Genomic DNA, 23,774 nt, shown 5'->3' with positions numbered 1-23,774 from the left:
TGACCAGGGTTTTCGTTGACCGCAAGTTTAGCGGAGCCGAGAACCCAACGTGGCCGCTGAATAAAAACAAGGCTGGGTCCAACGTAGGCTTCCTCGGTAGAAGCAGAAGGTCCAGATCGCAAAAAGCAGAGACCCTACTGTATTTGGCAATGTGCAGACCACACTTGTTGTGTTGTGTTAAATCCCAAGAGGCACGCTGAAACCCTGGAGGCTGTCCAGACAAGGGTGACCGGCATGGTGACAAGTCTGGTAACTCATCATACGAGACATGTGGAAGGAATTAAGTATGTTCAATCTGGAGAACAGACTGTTGAAGGGAAATGGAATCACTGTCTGAAGACATGTGTTCCGTGTGGCTCCAGATGCCAGAGCTACTATGGTACAAATGGAGAGGGTAGTCAGGCCCCGAGGGTGACAGGGCAGAGGACAGCATTAGAAGTCAGTTGATCTACACGACATCCATTGCAGCAATTGAGATCCGAGGGAGTTTAGCTCAAGCCCCAAGTGCCCACCCCTCTTAAAGTGTTATGTGGACACCGGAAGGCTTACTTCTCATGGTCATCTCTGCCTCTAGGCTCCTGTGTCTGTTAATACTATCTATTTGCCGTCCACAAAAGTTCAAGGATGGAATGAAGCTCTTTCTCAATCCCTTCACACACACACACACACATACACACACCACTCTACAAAGCACACATGACCCTAATAGACTTCCCTATAAAGAGGAGGAGAAGATAATGGAGAGAGGTTTACACTGTACCTCTGACGGTTCCACATGAGGCAGTAAGCATCCGTATAAAATGTCCTTTGTTCTCCCACCAACCTGCAGTTTCACTGAATGTTGATCCCACCCAGGCCCTGGCTTCTTTATTTTACCCATTCTCTCTCTTCTCCTCTTCTCTTTCTTCCTCCCTCCCAGGAACAAAAACAGTTCATTCCTCCCTTTGTCTCATACAGGGTAGTTTTCCCTCTTGCTGTCTTAGCATCCAGTAACAGCCAGACTTACAAAGTCACCCACATCCCCGCCTGGCTTGCCAACATCTTCTCTAAACCCAGGTATCTCCTTCCACAAGGGAAGTCCCGGTACCACGTCTTAAGAAATCAGCATTTCACCAATCCAATGAGATCCTGGGGAAGGAAGTGTCCATGGACAAATAAATTTGGGTAACTCCGCATACTGGAGATCCCTCCTGGATATTAGCAATGAACAAAGTAACTTGTTAATGCGTCTACAAAGTCCTCTAGTGAAGAAAACTGTTTAACTCTGTGAAACCAAGTATTTTTGGAGCTTACTAAGCCATGCACTGATAAGAGCACCTCTGATATCCCATAGAATATGCCTTGGGATATGTGTGTGTAAGCAGGAGCCAGCCCGGGGGACATGTAGTCAGGTCCCAGGAGCAGAGGTGCTGGAAAGAATGAATCACCTCATTGGAGCATGGACACTCATCCTGTTCCCAACTCCCTGGGTGACCTTGGGCCCATCCCATCTCCCCCAGGGCCTCAGACGTATAGGCTAGTTTTGCCTCATGCTGTCCTTGACATTATTTATTACATGAGTCTGGTCACCCCTGTCCTTTTACTGCCTCAGAGAAGTGCTCTAAGGATAAATAAGTCCATTATCTGCAGAGTGCTGAACGCTCCTTTGAGAAAGACTTTACATAAATGCGTAGTTATTCTTGTGCTTATATTAAGTCAGTTATCAACCTTTTGAGCTGGTCCAGGTCTCTGTGCAGGCCCTGTGGAGTAATAAGAAAGAAACAGTGGATGCAGCCCCAGACCAAGTGGACCTTTCAGGCTAGTTTGAGATGGCTTGTCTATCTACCTATGTGCTTACACACACACACACACACACACACACACACACACACACACACACACACACCTGGTGAGACACTTTCTAAGATTCAATATTTAGGCTGAACAACATGGCTGTTTTACTTGTGCCAGATTTCTGCATCTCTGCAGGCTTCTGTTCTGGTCATGATACCCTGTTTCTAACACGTCTACACAATCCTATTTTTTAGAAGAAAAAAAGCTGAGGCCAGAGAGATGAAAATAATTCTCCGACATCCCATGAGAAGTGATGGCAAGACCAGGGCAGACTAAGGGCTTCACAGCCTATTACTTTTTCTCAGGCTTCTCCCAGGTGTCCAAGCTTATCTTTTTTTTTTTTTTTAAACAAATGGGCTTAATTTTTTAATTTTTTTTAAGCTTTACTTATTTGTTTTGAGAGAGAGAGAGAGAGAGAATGGGGGCGGAAAGAGAAGGATAGAGAGAGAATCCCAAGCAGGCTCTGCACTGTCAGCACAGAGCCCAACATGGGGCTCGAACTCACAAACTGTGAGATCATGACCTGAGCCGAAATCAGGAGTTGGATGCTTAACCAACTGAGCCAGCAAGGCACCCCCAAGGTTTATCTTATTAGAAAGATTCTGGTGCTCTTTCTACCAGGCCATCTTTCTACACACAGACCTTTAGAAAAGGTGGAGCTATCCAGTAATAGATGTTGTTGAGTTTGGTGTTCCTCAAGATATCTGAGAAGAAGCCAGATCTTTCTAGGATGCCATGGACGGGTGGAATGCGGACCATATGCTTCCTTCAACTAACTATTCATCAACATTTATTTTTCACTTCCCAGGTAACATAGGCTGACCTGTGCTCTACACAGTAATGAATAAAATCAAAGTCCCTACCCTTATTTAGACTTACATTCCAGCGAAAAGGACAGGCAACAAGCAAATAAGGGTATGCGCTAATGGCACGTAATGATACTGCCACGAAGACAATGAAGACAGGCGAACAGGACGGAAACGGTGCACCTGAAACAGAGGAGGGAGACCGGTCCGGAGAATCTCACCATGCAGGTGCCATCTGGCGAAAGACTTGAAGGAAATAAAGAAGTGAGCTTCGTGAATGTGGGGTGATGAGCCTTCTGGAGAAATAGAGCAGTAAAAGCAAAGGTTGGACGAGTTGAGGAACAGTAAGTAGACCAGCGTGGCCAAAGCAAAGTGTGTGTGGAAGGTGTGGTAGGTCACAAGGTAAGGAGGAAGCTGGTGGAATCCAGGACAACGTAAAGACAGTTGCTGCAAGCGTGCCTTCTATAGCTGATTCCATGACGATGTGACTAAGTCACAATGTTATGTACCATCAGGTCTTGATTTCTATCATTCTGATAAGCATGCTGGCTTCATTTCTGAGCTAACACACAATCAGGGGGCTGTTAAAGCACCTTCCCCCTGGGGCAGCACAATGCTGGGAGGAACAAGTAGACACAAAAGCTATAAAATAAGGAATCCATTGTTCCATTGCACTCTTCTGCAATATGGCTTAACAATATAACAGAGGGGAAAAAAACAATATAGCAGAGGGAGTTACCTTTTCTCCCCTTCGTTCCTCAAATATAAAACACATACCATATAGTGCTGTCTAGAATAAATACACTAGCACTTGTAAAACATACCTACTGTTTCTTTTGGTTCAGTAGAATTCTCTTACCTTATCAATGATCAGGCAAGACCAGAATTCGGCTTCCCATCTGAAGCAGAGTTTGATGTAAGTTTAAGGTACCATATGTCTAAGGGAAAAGATATGAATCTTTAAAAGCACCAAGAGTATAAAGAAAGGATCCAGAATCACAGGAAATCAAAAGAAAACAAGCAGAAACATTGAAACTATGTGCAAGTTCAAGCACAACCAACAGCTAAATCTGAGGATTAATGGCCTCAAGTCTTCTATTTCATCCCTGCCCAAGGATGGGAGCTGGTCTCAGAGTCCCAGGTGCATTTCCCCTACAGGTGGTCATGAAGAGGTCTTAGTGCCCGAGGACGAGGAAACCAAGGGCCAGAGACTCAGTTGGTGATTGTCATCTATACAAGAGCCATAATACCTCCTCCCTGTCTGCAATGAATCTGCACACCTTACCCCATCTTCGTACACTGAGTAAAAGTCAGTTTCCTCAAAAGTCTCAAACCACCAAGGCCTCAACATAGGACTGGATGTGATAGCAAAGGAGGCCACAGCCTACATTCTCTGTTTCTACCCAGCCCCGCAGCCATAAAGAAGAAATCTCAAAGGCTCTTGGGTGGTAGAGCATGGTGAACCTTGCTCTACCGCCGAACTAGGCGGATGGACCGCCAAACTAGGGGATGGACCACTGTAGGCTGAGGGACAGAAGCAAGCTCAGGGGATAATAAGGACATTGAAGCCAAACCTTTCCTGCTTCACAGTTTCCCGAGGGCCGAGCTTGCCTTCACTGATTGTAAACACTTAGTCGATCTTTGTCTCGATCGGAATGCACAACAGGAACAGGAGGCATTTTCCGCAGCCGTAGTTTGTGATCCCCTCCGAATTGCTCTGTGCACCTAGGGCCACATGTCAACAAGGACCCAACTCCTCCCCCTGGCAGCTCATCTTTGCTGGAGAAGGCTGCTGTCAGCCCTGTGATGCTTTCTGCAGGGTTATCCGTGAAAAGATGAAGTGGACACACCTGTCTGCTTCTCCGAATCTTCCCTTCGCAATCGAGAAACCAGAAAGCTCTGCTCCAGGGAGAAGAGCCTGTAACTGGATCGACTCTCCTGCTTTCAGAAGAGCTCACGAATTAGGGCTGCTCTCTCTGATACAGCAGCCACGAGCTGCGGTGACTATAGCACACTCATAATAGGCTCATCAGAACCGAGGCGTGTGGTAAGTGAAGAGTACCCAATGTATTCTGAATGCTAAGTGCAAAAAAAAAAAAAAAAAAGTAAAATATCTCATCACTTCCTATATTGCTTTTTTTTATATCGCTTATATTTGAGATATGTTGAGTTAAGTAACATATGCTATTGAAATTAATTTCCCCTCTTTGTTTCTACTTTTTCTAAAATGGCTACTAAAACATTTTAAATTACACGTGTGGCTTGTATTCTATTTCTACTGGGCGGCCCTGAGTTTGAAGATAAATAATCCTTGATAGCATTGGACAAGGAATACTAGTTCTTCCCAATCCGAGCACCCCATGTATAGAAAGTACTGAATGCTATGGTGCCTCGACTTACCCAGCAGATGTGAAGGTCAATAATATAGAGAGGTGGAAAGACCATTGGCCTATGCACCGAGAGTTCAGGCCCAGGCACTCCATCAAGCAGGTGTCTGATCATATTAGAGAGTCAAGCCAGATCAAGGCCTCTGATTAGCTAGCTGTGGCTATAGCTTCCTGGTATACCTTCCACCCCTTCCTCTCAGATTTGGAGTCTCCCAATGTGAAATGCCTCACAGCCTTTCTGTCCCCAGTAGATGGCTATTATAGGTTCTAAAAATCAGTACAGCCTGAGTTGCTCAGGACTAGATGACCTTTGAGGTCCTTTTGGGATATGGTGGGGAAATGTGTGATTTGGGGGTTAGCTAAATCTAGATTCAAATTTCAGTTCTACTGTTTACAAGTGGTTTGAACTTTGACAAGCATCTTTAAAACAAAAATTTAATGTTGATTTTTTTGGAGAGAGAGAGACAGAAAGAGCATGAAGCGGGGAGGTGGCAGAGAGAGAGAGAGAGAGAGAGAGAGGGAGACACAGAATCTGAAGCAGGCTCCAGGCTCTGAGCTGTCAGCACAGAGCCTGATGTGGGGCCAAAGTCAGATACTCAACCGACCCAGCCACCCAGGCACCCTGACAAGAATCTTAAAACCTGTCTGAGTTGTAATGTTTTCGCATATAAAATAGGTAAACTAATCTAAAGCTTCAGTAAAAATCTCACTGGCTTCCAGCGCTTCCACGGGACCTGGCACATAAAGAGTAGCTAATACTCATCTCTACTCTTACCACATTTTATAGTCTCCATTTTGTTGATTAAATCCTATTTCAGATGCAGTAGAGGAGCTAGCTGTTTAAAGGAAGCCTGTTCTGAATCCTTGTCTGATGGGGAGAGTACTTCCCAAAAGCAGAGAACCTGCCTCCCCCATTTTCTGTTTCAGCCTTCTCTCATCCACCGGGAAACTCTCCTGTCCTCATTAATTAGTCTCCAGGAAATCCAAGTTTTTCTTCCCTGGGTTCTCAGGTGTACCAAAAATGAGGGGTATGTGCATCCAAAGCACTGCCTAGTGCTACCACGGTTCCCGATGCAAAAACGCTCCTTTCATCCCAGATGTCAATGCAGAGAAAGAGAAGCCCCACCCTGCTTGCCTCCAGAGGTTTCCACAGAGGCCCAGTGGGGCGGGGGGGGGGGGGGGGGGGGGGGGGGGGGGGGGGGGGGGGGGGACTTGAGGGGCAGCCTGAGGAACTCAGTCTCCTGGAGTAGAGGGAGGAGGAGAGGATTTGGCAAGAAGTGGAAAGAGCAAAAGAAGAAGAAAAAACAAACACAGCTTTAATTAAACACAGTGAATCTAAATCAGAGAGGTATGCTCAGAGAGCAAGGAAGGGTGAAATGGAATTTTTAGAAGAAAACAACTTTGCCCACCTTCTTAGTCTCATTAACATTGAAATGAACCCCCTGAGGAGAAGGAGCTTGCCTCTGCCTGAGAGGAGGGTGGAAAGCTCCCTGAGCCTCCAAGGGACTTTGTGCCTGTGTGATCTGACAAAACAGGGTACCCCCTTCTAAGCCTCCCCCTGAGGCCTCTCCCTCCGCCTTGCATCAGGAGGCAGGAGGATTTCATTTCTTCTGTAGGTGGCTAAGCAGCAGGGCCTTGTGGGGGAGGTGCTGGGAATATGCCCGGGATCCTTTCTTGACCCCGTGGGTTCTCCTAGCTCATCACATCTCCTTCCTCGTTCTGTCTCCTCCTCTTTTGCAGAGCATCCCAATAAATCTCCACCACATGAAAGCAACTGGGAAGTGTTGGGTCCAGCTGGACTCTGGGTCTCTGCAGCTGTCCTCTCCCCACGCTTGGGAAACTTGATGCTCTCCAAGGTCCAGGACTTAGCTTCGAGTGTTGCTTGCTGTTAATTTGACCTCAGGTCTGATAATTGGATGTCTCCTTTATCTCTGGCAGCTAGCCCCACCCTGAACCCAGTTCTTACATCTGGGCTTCTGTGCCAAGATCTTAAAAGGTGTCCTGGGCCACTCTCTTTAATTAGTCACTGCTGCTTAGAGTCTCCTGAACATCAGTCCAGTGGCCAGCTCTTTGTCAGGAAAAGTATCCAGCCCCAGTTTCCCCATCTCAATACTTTCTCCGACCTATTTGGAAAATCTTTGCCATGTTGCTTTGGCATGGGTTTGACACAAAGTGGGGGATTAGTAAACATGTGTTGAATAAACAGACGACTGGATGAGTGAACCTAACTGAGGACTTAGGAAAACTTTAGATAGGGCCAGCCTTGTGTACTTGAATGCCAACCATGGCTCAGTAGTCTGCTAAAAGTCTCCAGTTTGAGTGTGGAACCTTCTGTACTAAATGACCAAACCATATTTGCAGCCATCCAGTAAATAACAAATCCTAGTGTTGATACTCAATAAAACACTGCTCTGCTGGCCAAAGTCAAGTTTGGCAACATCTTAGCTGACTCAATAGGCACTACATTTAGAGCAGGAGATCCCTGAAGCAAAGACGGTGGAGGTTCTGTTATGGAAACTGCACCTTCCCCGTGATTTAGTATTCAAAAACTTCCATTGAACAACCTCATTGAGCTGGCAGTGCAAATTTCTTAAATATTGCCCAAACAAATGATCATAAATTTAAACACAACTTGAAGGTCCCTGAGGCAATGAAGAAAGTCTATAAAGAAAACCTATAAGGTAGGGGAGGGGCCTTACCCAGTGGAACCCATGAAAAAGAATCATGAAGAGAAAATATTCACGACAAGCTTTCGTTCAGTTTGGTTTTGCGTACTTAATAAATATCTGTAAAAGCATTCATTTGTTATTTTATATTCTCATTCAATTTCAACATCCCATTTTGGTAAGTTTATAGTATGAAAATGGAAACATCTAGGAATGGAAATAAAGGTCGAAGGCTATGATTTTTTAATAAATGAATAAGAATAAAGAAAGGAAGATAGAAAGGCTTTTTTAACCTTGATTCCCCTCCCCTTGCGAATGAGCTGGACACAGTAACTCACTTTCAACAAACAGAATGTGGCAAAGTGATGGTGTATGACTCCCGGGACTAAGTCATAAAAGACATTGTAGCTTCCTCTTCACTGTCTTGGATCACTTGCTCTTAGGAAAGCCAGCTGCCATGTGGTAAGGAAATCCAAGCAGACTTGTGGAAGGAGTTCATCTGGCAAAGAACTGAGGCCTCCTGTCAACAGCCAGACAGGAACAGAGGCTTTGTGAGGAAGTGAGCTAACTTGGAAAGTGATCCTCCAGCCCCAGTCAAGCCTTCGGATGACTATAGCCTCAGCCAGTGTCTTGACTGCAACCTCAGGAAAGGTCCTGAGCCAGAAATACCCATATAAGCTGTTTCCAAATGCCACAAAGTGTGAGATAATAACCATTAAGTTTGGGGGTATTGTCTTTCACAGCAGTAGAAAATCAATAGAGAAGATGGGCTACACTTCAATGATCCATACAAGATTAGAACTGCAGAGCATGGGTTGTGGTGGGTTTGCTCACACCAATGAGCCCCTTTAGCTACTATCTAATAATGAGAGAAAGCTGGTGGAGCTGGGCTTTCTTATCCCGAGTACTGAACGCTGGCAATGGCCAGCTTCAGGGTTTGGAAACCAAAAGTATGGCTGAGACACCTACACAAATCTCTCTTCCACGGCCCCGGACAAGATCTTACAGAAGAACCAACCAACCAAATACTGAAAGCACACTAACGTTATCACCATTTAAAAGCTCCTCAAAATAAACGCCTTCTACTTTTGGTAGCTGGGAATGACATCTGTCATCTTATAGCCATAAAACAGCACATTCCAATGTCATCTTTCTGTCTTCCCCAGATCCCCTATAAAATGGTGGTACCTATTCAGTTGAGTATAAATTATTCTGTATACCCGCTCAGGAAGCTGGCTACTTCTAAGAATCATTAAAAGGAGGGGAAATTCTTCTGCCTTATAAATAATTTCCCTTAATTTTATCTATGGGGGGGGGGGCGGTGAGAGGGGATCTATGCTTTCCATATATTGGATGCTCTTAACCTGAAACTGTATTCCCAACTCTTCCCTCTCTGCTTTGTACTTTCTTGATTCTGGGCACTTCTGAGGCTGTCTCCTAATGATGTGGTATAAGCAGCTTGTACAAGTTGGTGCCTTTCCCCCCAGCAGGCAAAAGAATGTCCGTCCTACTGAAAATAACCTAGTATAGTAAAAGGATTATAAATCGCCATAGGACCAAACTAGATCCACTTTTGTGCTTTTTATATAGTATCAGCAAGATCAACGACATTTGTTCTGCTGCCTGGCAGGTATTAAATTCAGCTCATTGTGCTTACTTTGTTTGTCCAATGCGCATGCCTAACAATAACAGAGGAAGGGCTCCTCCAGAGCACCAAAGCCATCCAAGCCTGTATCAGAGTCTATATATATCACCGTTAGGAGTGCTCAGCAAGCTGCCTGTTTATTTCCTACCTAAGTATTGCCAGCATTGAGACTATTTGAAGCCCTGTATTTTGAATGCCATGAAATGGGGGATATATCTGTAGTGGATGACGCAGAGAGAAAAGAAATTAACATTAAATACCTACTATGCAACAGTCATTATAGGTTTAATCTTCACTGGGTGAGTTATTACATTGCCCATTTTACAGATGAAAAAACTGAGCTTCAAAGAAGTTATCTGCCTTAGACGACATAACCAGTAAAATGGTGGGACCAGGACTTGAGGCCAAAGCCTATGTATTTTCACTACACTATGCTACCTCCTTAGATTACAAGTAAGACTGTACCAAATAAAACACCAAATAAACGCTGTATCATGAAAGAAAGAAAAGGGAGGGAGGGAGGGACAGAAAGAGAGAGAAGGAAGAAAGGAAGGGAGGAATGTAGGAGGGAAGGGAAAGGAGAAGGCGAAGGGGGAGGGGAAGGGGAAGGGAAGGGGAAGGGAAAGGGAAGGGGAAGGGGAAGGGAAGGGGAAGGGGAAGAAGGAGGGAGGGGCTGGGTGGGAGAGAGGAGTAAGCAAGGGTTCATAGGACATTCGAGGTATACTTAATTTCCAAACAACCAACAGATTTTTGGCACCCACTGCACAGATACTCGGTAGATTTTTCCTTAGTGGTTATCTCTATATGTGAGCTAACTCACAGTCCCATAACCAGAAAAAATAAAATGAAATTTTATTGAGGTACAAATGAGAAGCATGGCTAGTGAAAGGTTAGTGGCAGAAGGGAACAATTCAGCTGATGAGTAAGACTAGCCAAGCCCCATCACCCAAATCTCCATGTGTTCTCATGTTTAATACTCACCATGCATACGCTAATTCTTTTGAAATAATAAAAACTATGTTGCATTGTGAAAAAGAAATGGCTGTTGAGTGAGTTTAAAGGATATTTAAACTGTGAGTATTTTTATTTTTTTATTTTTTTTTAATTTTTTTTTTACCGTTTATTTATTTTTGAGACAGAGAGAGACAGAGCATGAACGGGGGAGGGTCAGAGAGAGGAAGACACAGAATCTGAAACAGGCTCCAGGCTCTGAGCTGTCAGCACAGAGCCCGATGCAGGGCTCGAACTCATGGACTGCGAGATCATTACCTGAGCCGAAGTCGGCCGCTTAACCAACTGAGCCACCCAGGCACCCCTAAACTGTGAGTATTTTTAAATTAAACATAACTCTTTATGGATATGTTGTTAGGGAAAACGTCAGAAATCTATACAAACGTGCCTTTATATATTGGGACAAATTAGGGAATCTGAAAAAGTCTTGGGACCTATGCTTTCCAAAAGTCGTGGGTGTATTATATAACAAATCCCCATGTTGAGTGCAAGGGGGGTCCTAAAAGCCACAAGACATGATTAAAATCTCAACCCCAAAAGATGGTTAGTATACACGAACACTTGAAAACAATGTGAGAATTGGCACAAGACAGCATATGATTAATTGCCACCGATGAGGAACAGGTTATCAGTTCAGGACATTCAGGGGGACGGACCACTCACCAGGAGTTGTAGAGGGCAGGAGGTTTTTATGGAGGAGGTCGATGAGAGTACAACCTTGGAAGAATCATGAATAAAACTTGGGCACGGATGGGGTGAAAGAGAGGGAAGAGAAGGAGGTATGCACGTCTACAATAGGCCTTTCTGGTCAAGCTCTATACGTCTATCTATCAAAACCTTTCCCATTCAACAACAGTCATTTTGAGGGCATGCACTTTACAGAAACTATTAGCGTGTTGGACACCTAGTAGGTATTCAAAACTCTTTTGAATTATAATATTCCAGTCCTTGAAACTGTGTTCTCTGTGTGTGTATGTGTGTGTGTGTGTGTGTGTGTGCATGAGAGAGAGAGCGAGAGAGACGGGGGCGGGGGGAGAGAGAGAGAGAGAGAGAGAGATGCAGACAGGTGAATGGGGTGTCTGTCTTTCTGGAAAAGCTGAGATTCAAGGAAGCAGAGTGACTTCCGGGTCTCTGAGTCAATGAACAGGCCGGACTGGCGTTTGCAGCTTGCCCAGTCTACTCTTAAGTAGATGTTCCATGGCCCTGTTATGTTTAAAGACAGACAGCCAAAGAAATTAAGGCAGCTCACAGATGCCTCTCAAAGATTTTGATCTGAAAGAATGACATGATTACAATAATTATTAACAAATTGCTGTCACTTCCCAGATCCACAGTCAGGAACCTCACCAGGAACTCTGTTTACCGGGACTTCGAGACCAGAACCCCAGCACGATGGAAAGGACCAGAGCATCCCCCGAGCACCCCTCTGCTCTGCTGGGTAGGAGACTACAGCTGAATGTAACTGAAGGCAGGAAGAGAAGTCACCCATGACTTCTTCCCTTCTTCTTCCCAGAAGGTGTCCTGGGAAGGTGTCCAGTGGCTTCTAGGCCAGGCCCCAGCGTATCTTGGAGCCACACCCCAGCCCTCGGTGGTAACAGACCCCCTTCACCTGTTCTGGCCCTAGTGAGGCTCCAGACGTCAGGAATGGAGGCGGATTCTCCACGGTAGATCTCACTGTCCCAGCTGAGGCGCTCCAGCTCAGAAATCACGGCAAACTGCACCCTAATAGCTCTTTAAAAAGAAGTTGCACTTTTGACTTGGTGGAGTTAGCCAAATGGCTGGTAGAGAAGAAAAATGCAAAGCAGAAGAGAGGAGGGAAAAAAAACAAAGCAACATTATCAGCCAGCTTTGATCTCAAGACTGTTTCATTACTGCACTCTGGGCTAAAAGGGGGGGTGGGAAGCAACATTTCAGGCAGGAAATGTCTATTATTCAGAAATGTAATATAATTATGTGTCTGGATGGCCCAGTTTATCAGACAGCATTTTCTGGGAAGGATGTGGTGGGGTTAGACACATCATCTCCTCTCCTCACCAGCTTCCCACCCCCAGACTCCCCTCCTCCCCCTCCACTTTTTTTTTCCCCCCTCCAGGACACTTCCAATTTCCCAGGTTTCGTGACCACTTACATGTCTTTCCCGAGTGTTTTTATATAGCGTAGGAAATTGGGTAATGAAAGCCGAGTCATACATTTCTGCTTTATGTTTCCAAAGAAGCAAGTGTGACTGTCAGGTTTACAAAAGATTGTTTATGTTCACTGGCGTGAAATGGGGAGCGAGCGTTCGGAGCAGAGAGAGAGAAAGGCTGGCCAGGCTGGGATGACAGAAACGCATTCATCCTCCACGCTACAGCAGACAAAGCGCGCTCCCTGCCTGACAGGGACCATAAATCATGGGCAGGAGATGCTGTACCTACAGCTTATACCATTCCAGATGACAAACACACAATAATCCACACAGCACAGCACTTTCTCGCTCCCCCTGCTTCCCCCACCGGTGGCTGCTCCCCTCTTCTTCGCCTTCATCTCTTGCCTCTCCCCTCCCAACCAACCCCCTCTCCCTTTCTGTTCCTAGCACCTGCTTGATCCCTTCTTTTCCTTCTCCTGATTTCTGTGTCTTGCCTTCCCCAGTTGGGCCGGCAACCTTGCTCTCCACTCCTTTCTCTTTGAGGGTTTCTTCTCCACCTCCCGCCTGCAGGCTCACTTCCTCTTTGGGAATTTCTTCTCAGTTCCTCTTCTCTCTTCCTGCCTCTGTCCCTTGCTAATTTATTTCTTGTCATTTTCTCTCTTTCCTGTCTTGTTTTTTTTTTTGTTTTTTTTTGTTTGTTTGTTTGTTTGTTTGTTTTGCTTGCTCCCTCTCCTCCTGCATCCCTCCACCTCATTCTTTCTGGCTCACACACACAATCTGCTACAAAAAATTTTACCTCCACCCTATGGATCCCCTTGGCGTAGAAACAAAGAGAGTAGAGAGGTTCTCCAGCAGTGTGGCCACATGGATCCCCTTACAGAGGACAGTAGAGGGAACAAAGAGATTCTGGCCTGTGACCAGATGATCCAAGCAAGGATTCTCTCTTGGCAGCCAGGGACACATGTCACCTGAGAGCCAGGACAGAAAACACAGCAAATCCCCTCAGCTGGGTAAGAGGCGGTGGGTCTGGAATTCCAAACACACTCAAACACACTTCCATCTTTATGAGTTTATTCTTCTTCCTCAAACCAAGGAAACTCTGTTCTTCTTAAAAAAACAAAACAAAAAAAAAAAACAAAAAACAAGGAAACTCTTTCCTCTCTCAACTGCTGAAGCAATTCCAGAAAGACATGTTCAGCATTAGTTTGGGAAGGCATGCACATATTTGTGTATATGAGACTTTAGGGAATTAAGGGAGGGGGTACATGAGAGTTCCCTCACTGAGTGACACCAGGGTTTTTAGAGTCTTGATATGAAAGACCAAATGTAAGAGACTTCTCTTACAGACTCTGTTCCATTTATGAAACAACTCTGAATCACAAGGAAGCCCAATGAGAAGCCCCCCCCCCCCACATGCACACACGATGTCTCCACGCCCCGAGGAACACACTTCCTTTGCCTGAGTAATGGGCCCCTTGGGAGTGAAGGGGTCAAGAGAAGATGAATCAGTTTGCCGATTTTATGTCCTGCTCCTCCAAAGTATTTTCGCTCATGAATCCAATATTACAAAGTGCTGAACCATTCGTACTCGGGGAATACTCAATCTACACTCAGATTTTCCAGGTCCTTGTGAACAATATATCTTCATTTTGGAAACGGTATCCAGAACAGGCCCCTGGAACCTCAGACTCCTGGGACCAAAAGTGGTTTGCCCTAAGGTACAGCCAGTGGTTTACAGGCATGGCATCCAGCTGGCCAGCCGAGTAATGGCTCCAGAAGTCGAGGGGCTCTAAAGAGAGAGCTGCCCACAGAACAACCGAGGGGCCCTCACTCTGTTCTCAACAGACCACCTTGTGAAAAGGTACTGCAGAAGGTCGTGGGGTTCAAAGGTAGTCCTTTCTCCAGAAAGCTCCTGTGTAGCCCACTGCCAAGCTCCAGCTGAAAAGAGAATGGCACATGGAGAAAACTGCAGTGCCCATGTTCTGGGATAATAAATGAAGCCTGGGAGAGAAAGCAGCCATTAGGCAAGAACGAGAGAAAGCCACCCCTCTCTTGCTTCCTCCCTCTGCTATCACTTGCTGGGAAGGGGAAAAGGACTATCTGCCTGGACAACCCTTAAATCGATGCATCCTAATTAAGAGAGGATTTAATTCATCAAAGTGACAGCAACTCTATTTATATCATCCCCTTCAACAGGGCTTAGGGCTGGCCTATGAGGTTATTCTCTCTCCCTCTCCTTCCTTTTGCCTTCTCTCTCTTGCTCTGTCTGCTTTCTCTCCCTCCATCTCAATCTCTCTCTCTCTCTTTCTCTCCTTCTGTCCCTTTCTAATAGAGATCCCTGGCAAGATTGAAGATGGAGGATCATTTCAAGCTGAGAACTGTTCAGCCATCTCGCCGAAGTCTTTTTAAGAGCTCCCACCCCCCCACCCCCGGCCCTCTAATTTGGCCTGGAAAACCACACAGGCCTGTTGCAGCGGCAGGGATGACAGCGGGCCTGCCGGACGCCTGGCAGAGGACAGGAGAGCGCCCCCCACAGACCCGCCTCACGAGGCGGCCAGGGGTCGGATGCTGCCCCCCGCGGCCCTCAGAGGGCCCCTCATTTTACAATGAGGAAACTAACGAGTGGGACGGAGTGACATGGCCGGATTACACAGCTAATCAGAGGCAGGGCCCAAACCAGACCTCCCAAGAATCAGGGGCCTCTGCAGCTCACCAGACAACGGCCACCTCCACACGGCGCTGAGGAGACGGCCTGTCAGGCAGCCCCTTCCTTGGGGTCGAGGCCCTCTCCTCTCTCCTCATTTTTTACTAGGATGAGCTCTGTTAAGCTTCCTCATTAAAGACAGTTAACACGTGCCAGATACTGTATGGGAAGCGCTGGGCCACAAGTTTTATCGAAGTTAATCTTCTCAGCGTTATAAGGTGAGCACGGCTTCTTACTCCTATTTTAGGATGAAGAAACAGACTCAAAGAGATTAAGTGACTCGCCCAAACGGTAGATGACTAACCGCTAAGCCATTCTTTCAGCCACCGGCTGTAATGCCACTTTTAAATTGAAATTACTCCCGACGGGCATTAAATTAAGCTCTTTACATTTTGGTGGGGATGAATTTGACTGGAACCGTGTGTTCAGAGAGACCTGTCCCTAGCCCGGCGCTCTGAGGCTGCAGGGGAAGGAGAGACCCATCCTCCTCGGGTTGGCGCCACGCCCTGGCTCTCGGACCTGATTCCCGAGGACGGAAGAGCTTCCCCAGCACGGCCCAGCCGCCATATTGAGCAGCGGCAGCTGTCCACCAGCAGCCTCGACAGTCCGCAGAACGTTCCAGAAAAGAGCCACTTCCATGGCTTAGCTTGTATAGAACTCCACCAGGGTCTGCCTCAGTCTTGGGAGGCCCCTGTTTTGTAACTGTTATTAAATGGGTCCCCAGAATTCAAAAAAAAAAAAAAAAAAAAGGAGGGGGGAGAAGAAAAGAAAAGTGGATCCTGCCCACTTCCACCCCCGGCCCAGGGTGGCCATTGGTCATGCGCAAGGCATGGAAGCCTGAAGAACAGCCCCTCTGCCAGGGCGAGGTAAGGGGGGGGGGAGTAGCGAGGGGGTGGGGAGCCCAGCGGCCGCGCAGAGGCTCATGGGTGAGCGAGCGCCCCGCTCCTCTTAAGTTGGGTTGCGCTCGGTCGCCATCAGTCAGCGCCAGGATGAAAGGGCTATAAAACCAACACAGCGCCCGAGACCGTATGAAAATATATATCCTGATGTGTCAGGAATACCTGGCGCGCCTTTAACCTCAACTTCAGATGAACCAACACGCCTCGGAGCACATTTATATGCAAAGGCATATAATATGTCCCCTGTATCTAATTATCTGTCAACCTGAGGCAGTTTGTTTTCCAAATCGGCCTCTCGGCTGTGACTTTACGAGGTCATAAAGAAAACGATGCCACTCTGCACTGAAACGCAAGGAGAGCCTGGATCAACAAATTATACTCCTTAATGGTGTCTCTCGGCCTGGAGATTCAGGCCCGGCGGAAAGAAAGAAGCCCGGCCCTTGTTGCCTGCCCGCTGCCTTCTGCTAAAGAAAAGAGAAAGGGGCACACGGGGCACGGCTTATTCGAGAGACTTCCTACTCTTGCTCAGCTATCCTCGGCTCTGCATTTCCTCCCGTGCAGCGGCTGTCTGTCTGGAAGTTGTTAGCCTGGCACCCTGCAGCGGGTGCTCCTGAGGTCTGCAGCCGCCCCTGGATTTGGCCGGTCTTGGGCCCCCGAGCATCTTGAGCTCCTGAGAGGCCCCCCGATCTTTGGCTCCACCGGAGAAAGCTTTGATCCGCTCTGCACGAGACAGCTCCTGCCTGCACCGGCCCCGAGATTCTGGTCCCATAGGAAAGTGGGCTGGAAGATGTGTATTCCGCCATGCATCCGCCAGCAGAAGGAGTGGGGACTCCTGGAAACTTCTAAGCAAGAGAAGAAAATTCCTCCTCCCAAAGCAGGGAAGGTAGGTGGCAGCAGCAGGAATGCTATTGTGCTGAATCGCTGGCTGAGACTCTCTCCTGCCAAGCTCAGCACTGTAAGTGTGTGCACAGGCGCGCGGTACACACACACACAGACACACACACAGACACACACACGGAAAGGGCGGGGGGATGGGCCCAACACAGTCTTCAGCCCCGATTAGTCCTCCTCTGATCTTCAGCAGATTAATTAGGAAGTTTGTCAGGAACCAGCCGTGAACTCCAGCCGCTCCTCTCTGGGAGTGGTAACGGTGCCAGCGAAATCCAAGCTTCAGGAATTCCTGTACCCACGCTGCGCCTATGATTAATGATAGAAAGGAATAAAAAAAGAGGGGTCAACAGCTGAGTGCAAAGCAAGTTGCTAGACAGGGAGTAATTAAGATACTTGGGTAAATATGATTAATAAGCTCAAACTGGCAGGGTGTGCAGTAAACAAGGACTAACCAGATGGTCCCCTCTCTTCTGACAAGGCTGGGCACTTGGAAACAAGGGGGGCTGTGGGGGGAGGGGGAGAGACCAAAGCGAGAGGGGAGGGGAGGGCAACTTGAAAGGCATGACTGAAACTTTACTTTCCTTCACTGACCCCATCTGGAGGGAAAGGTTGGCTCCCTGGGGAGGGATTAGGACAGGGAGGTGGCTTTGAGACTCCATGGATCTTCTTATCACAGGCAGCAGACAAATTGCTGGGTGTGGAAGGATTGCTGTTCAGACATCAAGGCCACACTTCTAAAGGCTGCACTTCTGCCCTGCATGCAAGCAGGAGCACTCCCTCTTGTTCTCTCTCTTTCATTTAGCTGCTCCCTACAAGGTGCAGGCAAGACACATAGAGCACAAGTTGGTGGCACTGGGCTCGTTGACTCGGGCCGCCATAACAAAGAACTGCATGCTGAGCAGCTTCAACAACGGCAACGTGTTGTCTCGAAGTTCTGGAAGCCAGAAGTTCAAGATCAACGTATCTGCGGCATTGGTTCCTCCTGAGGCTGTGAGGGGGACTCTGTCCCACGCCTCTCCCCTAGCTTCCAGGGGTTTGCTGGCGATCTGTGGTGTTCCTTGAATTGTAGGTGCATCACGCCATCTCTGCCTTCGTGACATTCTCCCCATGTCTGTGGGTCTTTGTCCAAATTTCCCCTTTATATAAGGGCACCAGTACTCTGGGTTAGGGCCTACCCTAATGACTTTATCTTAACTGATTACATCTGCAGTGGCGCTATTTCCAAATAAGGTCACATTCTGAGGTATTTCACCATGTGGATTTGAGGGGGACATAATTCAACCCCTGACAGTCACTTCTCAGGTTGAAAAGCAAAACAGGAAACGAATTCTTACTCAGAAGGGACCTGAACCAAGAAAAGGTATGCTTTCACTGTACTGTTCGTAGAAAGGGTTCGTGGCACAGACTCCCGTTTCTCATCCCACTGTCTGCTAAAAAATATGCCTCTTTCAAGTCCGAACCACTGCCTTGCAAAGAACATCTCTTTCTGTGTAACGTCAAGGAGACAGTCTAATGTTTCTAGAAATGAAGTTGAGAAAGAGCCATGGTTACATGTCCTCAACAATCCAGGAAATGTCTACAGGCCCTAAAAGAGAAGACTCAGAAGATTTGCCCTTAAATAGCAGATCGCTGCTGAGCCGTCTCATCTACAGGTGTGGGCAGCTAGGTATGTCCATGCTAAGGATAAGGCATTGTTTGAGAGATTAAAGAAACACAGGATTAATCCCTAGTCTAAAGGAGCTTAGAGTCTGGAATCCTCTGTTAGTCTCCTGTGACTGTTGTGACAAATTACCACAACGTCGGAGGCGTAAAACAACAGAAACTTACTCTCTCACAGTTCTGGAGGTCAAAAGTCCAAAGTCAGTATCACTGGGCTGAAATCAAGATGTCAGTAAGGCCAGGGCCATGCTCTCCAGAGGTGCTTGGGGAGAATCCATTCCCTGCCTCTCACAGCTTCTAGTAGTTTCTGGCATTCCTTGGCTTGTGACTACATCACTCTAATCTGCAAGGACATTATCTTCAAATCTCTTTCTGCTCTGCTTTATGCTTTCACATCTCCTTCTCCTGTGTCTGCAGTCTCCTTCGCCTCCCTTTTATAAGGATGTGTGTGATTTTGTTTAGAGCCACCTGGATAATCCAGGACAGTTTTCCCTTCTCAAGATCCTTAATTGAGTCCCATCTGCAAATACCCACCCACCCCCTCCATTTTTTTTTCCACATAAGATAACTATCACAGGTTCCAGGGCTTAGGAAGTGGATATCTCTTGAAGGCCATTTCTCAGCCTACCTCATTCCTCATGGATTTTTCTTACCCTAATCACCTTCTCAGTTGATCTATATAAAGCTAGGTGGCCTGGTCTCCGCCCCCATCTTGCAGATAAGGAAAGCTAGGCATCGATGGCAAAGTATACTCTTCTACAGAAAGTAAAAAAAAATCAGGCTTAGATGAGGACTCATGGAGTATTTAATCAGTCCTCTATATCTGTCCACTGTCTTCTGTGTATCACCAATCTATGAAAAATATATTTTTGAAGGGAATGTTAGAAATGATAAGGTTGTTGCCAACTTTTTATTTGGCCAAGTAAGGATAGTCAATAGAAATCCTACCATATATTTTCACTCATAAAGGAATATATCTTAATTCTAATAAACTAACTAAGCAAGACATATGTCAGAGCAAAGCACAGTTCTCAAGAAAAGACTCTGGGCCGTCTTATACCCTTGATGCCCCATGCCATTCTATTTTGCAGTGTTCCCAAGGTCATAACAATGCATTAAAGACCTGCTGTTAAAAAAAGAAAAATAAAAACGACACTCTGGATCAAGGATCTACTTTCAGCAAGAACGACCCAGTTGGGCTTCTTCCAAGGGAAAAGCCCACAGGTGTTAACTTCCCAGGAACCAAGGGGACAGAAGCAAGAGGGGCTAATCAGTGGTGCTAAGAGGCCTTATTATCACCTTCCTGCCCCATCAGAAACATTCTCAAGGCCTGGAGGCAAATGGAGCACCAACCAAACCAAGCTCAACCAGATGAAACTAGACGATGGGGCACCCAGCCTGCTTGCCAACCTGGGACCATTCATTGTCTGTCAGTTGTGGAGCTCTGCCAATAGGTACAGAATGCTCCCTGCACTGTGGTTGGGGTTTTGTCCTCTGTAAAGAAGTACTTGACACAAAAGAGAGTGATACCCCACCTGGTGAGCACTTCCTGGTCCCTTTTCCTCTCTCACCCTGAAAAAAAGTGCAATAATTATAGACAAAACTGAATAAGGTCATCACAGAATAATATAATAATAATAATAATAATAATAATAATAATAATAATAATATTGTAGTAAAGACTTTCTTCTGAGAATCTTACTCAACCTTCCAATGTGTCATTCCCCAGCCCTCCAACTCTTCACTCAGGTGGGGTGAGAAATTCTGCCCCAAGTCCCAAACTTGGCCAGGGAGCGTATGTGAGTATACCTCAGCAGGCATCTAAGGTGATCCCAGGATAGCACAGCAGATATTTCTTCCTTTTCCTGGGACTTCAGCACTTTGCAGCATGGGATTTTATTCCCAATATCTCATTTACACTCGTCCCGATTTCTCATTTGCAACTACAGAGTCCGGGTAAAAGAAATGAGAACAGATGCTGTCTGTACCAAATTAAGACCAGTGCAACCACACAAAATGCAAAATGCAATCTCGCAGTCTGTCAAAGAGTGGCCAGCATAGGGCTGCTCTGTCACCTGGCTACATAACCCTCTGGGCAAACTTCTTGACACAAAGGGCCACAAGAGAGGCTGGGCCCACAGTGATGCTGAGATGCTCTGGCTGACCACTTCATCCTCTGGCTCAAAAACAGGATCTAAACTCCATCAGCTATGAAAACAGAAAAATTAAATAAAAAAACAAAACAAAACAGGAAAATGAGCAAAGAGAATCAATCAACTCTGCAAAAGTCTGAGCACTGCTTGTGGGCCCGACACTGCACTCAGTGTGGGGGATGCGGAGAGGGACAAGGCAGAGATCTTGTCCTCAAGGAGGTCACGGTGGACACAGGACACCATGGCAACACACAATACATTGTAATATGGGCTGTAACAAATGTGTAGACAGAGCCCAAACACAAATGAAGGGCTCTGTATTAGTTGGGATTCCCAGAAGCAGACCCTGAAGCAAACATTCAAGTACAAAGACGTTATTGGCTGTTGGGGTGGGGGCGGGGGGTGAACAGTGATAGGGAAGGGGGGGAATGAGAAAGGAAGGGGAAGGAACCGAGAAGGGATGAAGGGATGTGTTATCAACCAGTTGCTTCTGTGGGCAAGTGGAGCTTCGCTCCATGGGAGACCCCAGGGGCTGCTGTAGAGAAATGCCTCGGGAATGCCCTGCCCAAAGGGTGAGGGAGCCGGGGTGTTTGTCTACTGAGTCCCATCAGTTATTGGGGGTGGGCTGCTCTGGGGACATAACTCCCAACATTTCCAACCCACCCTGCACCTGGGCAGGGTGGGCAGACAAAGGAAGCCCCCAGAAAAAGAGTTGCGGGTGCTGGCAGTGGGAAGTCAGGCTGGTGTGTCAAAACGTGGTAAATGCCAAGGGGAAATGGGTGGGGTGCTGATGGCAGCTGCTATCGACCCGCGAGTTCTAACCCAAAGGAAAGCAGGAGGTCCGAAAAGTTACAAAGCAGAGCTAGTGTTTGAGCAGGGCCTTGGAAGATGAGGAGGAGATTGCCACGCAGAGATGGGCAGAGGGGGTCAGAGAGGGAGGGCCTTCATCCCACAGTGAGGGAAATGCATGAATAAAGAAACAGCGTGAAAGCAGGCTAGGATTCTAGCTGTTGTGTGGACAGGAGATCCAGACAAGCAGCTGGACAGGCCTGTGGGGAGGCAGACTCGGGCCAGGCTGTGAAGGGCCTGTATTCACGCCAACAAGCTTGGCATTTCCTGCAAACAGGGAGCCGTCAGTGGCTTTTACATAAGAAAGTTACACCAACTCAGATGAAGACTTAATGAACTTCCTGGCCCCATGCCAGGCAATCCATGCCAGGCCTCAACTTCAAGAGGGCAACGCTAGGGTCATATATGTTCTCTGCAAGACCCAGTTGGGGAAAAACTCAACGTCCACGCAACGTTTGAGCGCACGGAGCTAGCACGTGGGCTTAGTAGACTAATGAAACTAACTCCTCATAAAACAAACAGCTGAGAGAGGCAATTAAATGAATGAAAATAAAACGAACTTGCCAAAGCAATGGCATGGTTCTGCGCACATGGGACCTGACATTCCTGGGAAACAACAGGCTTCTGTTTCAAGGCAGCCTGGAGCTGCCTTGACAGACGTACCGGCCGAGCCAGGGCATACCTCCTCTGTTCGCAGACACCGCCGCCTGGGGACTGGGAGCTGGCAGCGGCATCCGTGCTCCCGGATTCTGACCCCACCCTACCTTTGCAGGAGGCAGTACTGCCAAAACAAGAGATTCTCTATCCCTGTTTTGGGAAAGTTTGTCCTCTGGGTTCACATATCATAACCACTTGAGTGAGGGAAAGAACAAAGAATCAAAAGACTTGCCCAACCTTGAAGCGCGCTCGTTCTCATTCATTACAGCCCAGCTTCGGGTACTGGTTATGAGTTGCTTAGGTTGAATTCAGTTTGCTTCACTATCAAGTCAGTTGCCTAGGGGCTTGGCTCAAGAGGACACCCTCACAACTGCTCCCACAAAGGTTGAGGAGATACTACTGATTTCAAAGTAGAAATAAGAGAAGGAAGCTGTTAGAGCCTGTTTCTGGTCCTGAGGGCTGGCTCCAGTCCCTACAAAGGCATTGTGGTTCGGCAGACTTCTAGAATGACCCGACGAGCTCTACCTCCTGGTATGTGGGCCTTTGTAAACTCTCTTGAGTATGGACTGGACCTAATGACTCACTTCCAGTGAATAGAGTACGGCAAAAGTGATGGCATGTCACCTCAGAGATTAACCTCACAAAGGCTGTGAGTTCCATCTTGTTCATTCTCTTTCTCTCTCACTTGGATGAGCTTCCCTGTGGGGAAACTCATATAAGAAGGAACTGAGGGCAACCCCAGCCAACAGCCACTGAGGAACTGAGTTCTGCCAACAACCATTGATGAGTTTGGAAGTAAATCCACCCCCACTTTGAGCTTCAAGATGACCACAGTCCCAGCCAACACCTTGATCGCAGCCTTCTGAGAGACCAAGAAGCAGAGGGTCAGCTAAGTGGTGCCTGGATTCCTGACCCACAGAAACTATTAGATAATAAATATGTTTTTTTTTAAGTTGCTACATTGGGGGGTAACTTGTTACACAGCAGTAGATAACTAACACAGGCACGTTAGTGGAGAAGATAGTGAAGGAATATACAGACACATTAAGAAAGCTTAAGGCCAAGAGAAAGTCAAAACTTTTGCTATTATATACCTTGGGCAGAGTTGGGCCTTCCCATAGACTGCCAGGCTTCTGTACAATGTTACAGCAAAGACATTGGAAAAGACTCCTAGCCCACAAAGTACTCCCACTCCCTGATTTTTGACGTATGCTGAAACTCCACAACTAGTCTTTTCTTTGCTTTAATGTTCTTTCTTTTAAAATATACTAAAATTCAGTCAGAAAAACAAAACCAAGTCATAAATCCTTACTTTATTAATTGTGCAATTTTAGTCAGTCATTTATGTATACCTAAAACTATATATAGGAACAAAAACATGAATTTTGAAAAGTTACTCTTCTCTGCCTATATTTCATTTTACGATAGGATAAATACCACCTGTCTTATACGGATCTTCTTTGACTGACAATTGAGTTATGTCCCCATA

At 46.8% G+C, this 23,774-nt stretch overlaps 2 long non-coding RNA genes across 2 annotated transcripts; both read right to left on the bottom strand.

Annotated features, from left to right (window-relative positions):
• Positions 1 to 1,582: 1,582 nt before the first annotated feature.
• Positions 1,583 to 15,829, bottom strand: LOC122216908. The gene is made up of 4 exons (XR_006201181.1): positions 15,697 to 15,829; positions 11,958 to 12,126; positions 3,499 to 3,577; positions 1,583 to 1,739 (listed from the first exon to the last, which is right to left on the bottom strand). It is a non-coding gene; the product is annotated as an uncharacterized LOC122216908 (long non-coding RNA).
• Positions 15,830 to 16,870: 1,041 nt separating this feature from the next.
• LOC122216907 lies at positions 16,871 to 22,609 on the bottom strand. Its single transcript, XR_006201180.1, has 3 exons — positions 22,523 to 22,609; positions 20,162 to 20,198; positions 16,871 to 17,273 (listed from the first exon to the last, which is right to left on the bottom strand). It is a non-coding gene; the product is annotated as an uncharacterized LOC122216907 (long non-coding RNA).
• Between the last annotated feature and the right edge of the window lie 1,165 nt (positions 22,610 to 23,774).

The sequence above is a fragment of the Panthera leo genome, chromosome B1 (genome assembly GCF_018350215.1).
Source record: "Panthera leo isolate Ple1 chromosome B1, P.leo_Ple1_pat1.1, whole genome shotgun sequence".
Classification (NCBI taxonomy): domain Eukaryota; kingdom Metazoa; phylum Chordata; class Mammalia; order Carnivora; family Felidae; genus Panthera; species Panthera leo.
This window is presented reverse-complemented; position numbering and strand designations above follow the sequence as displayed.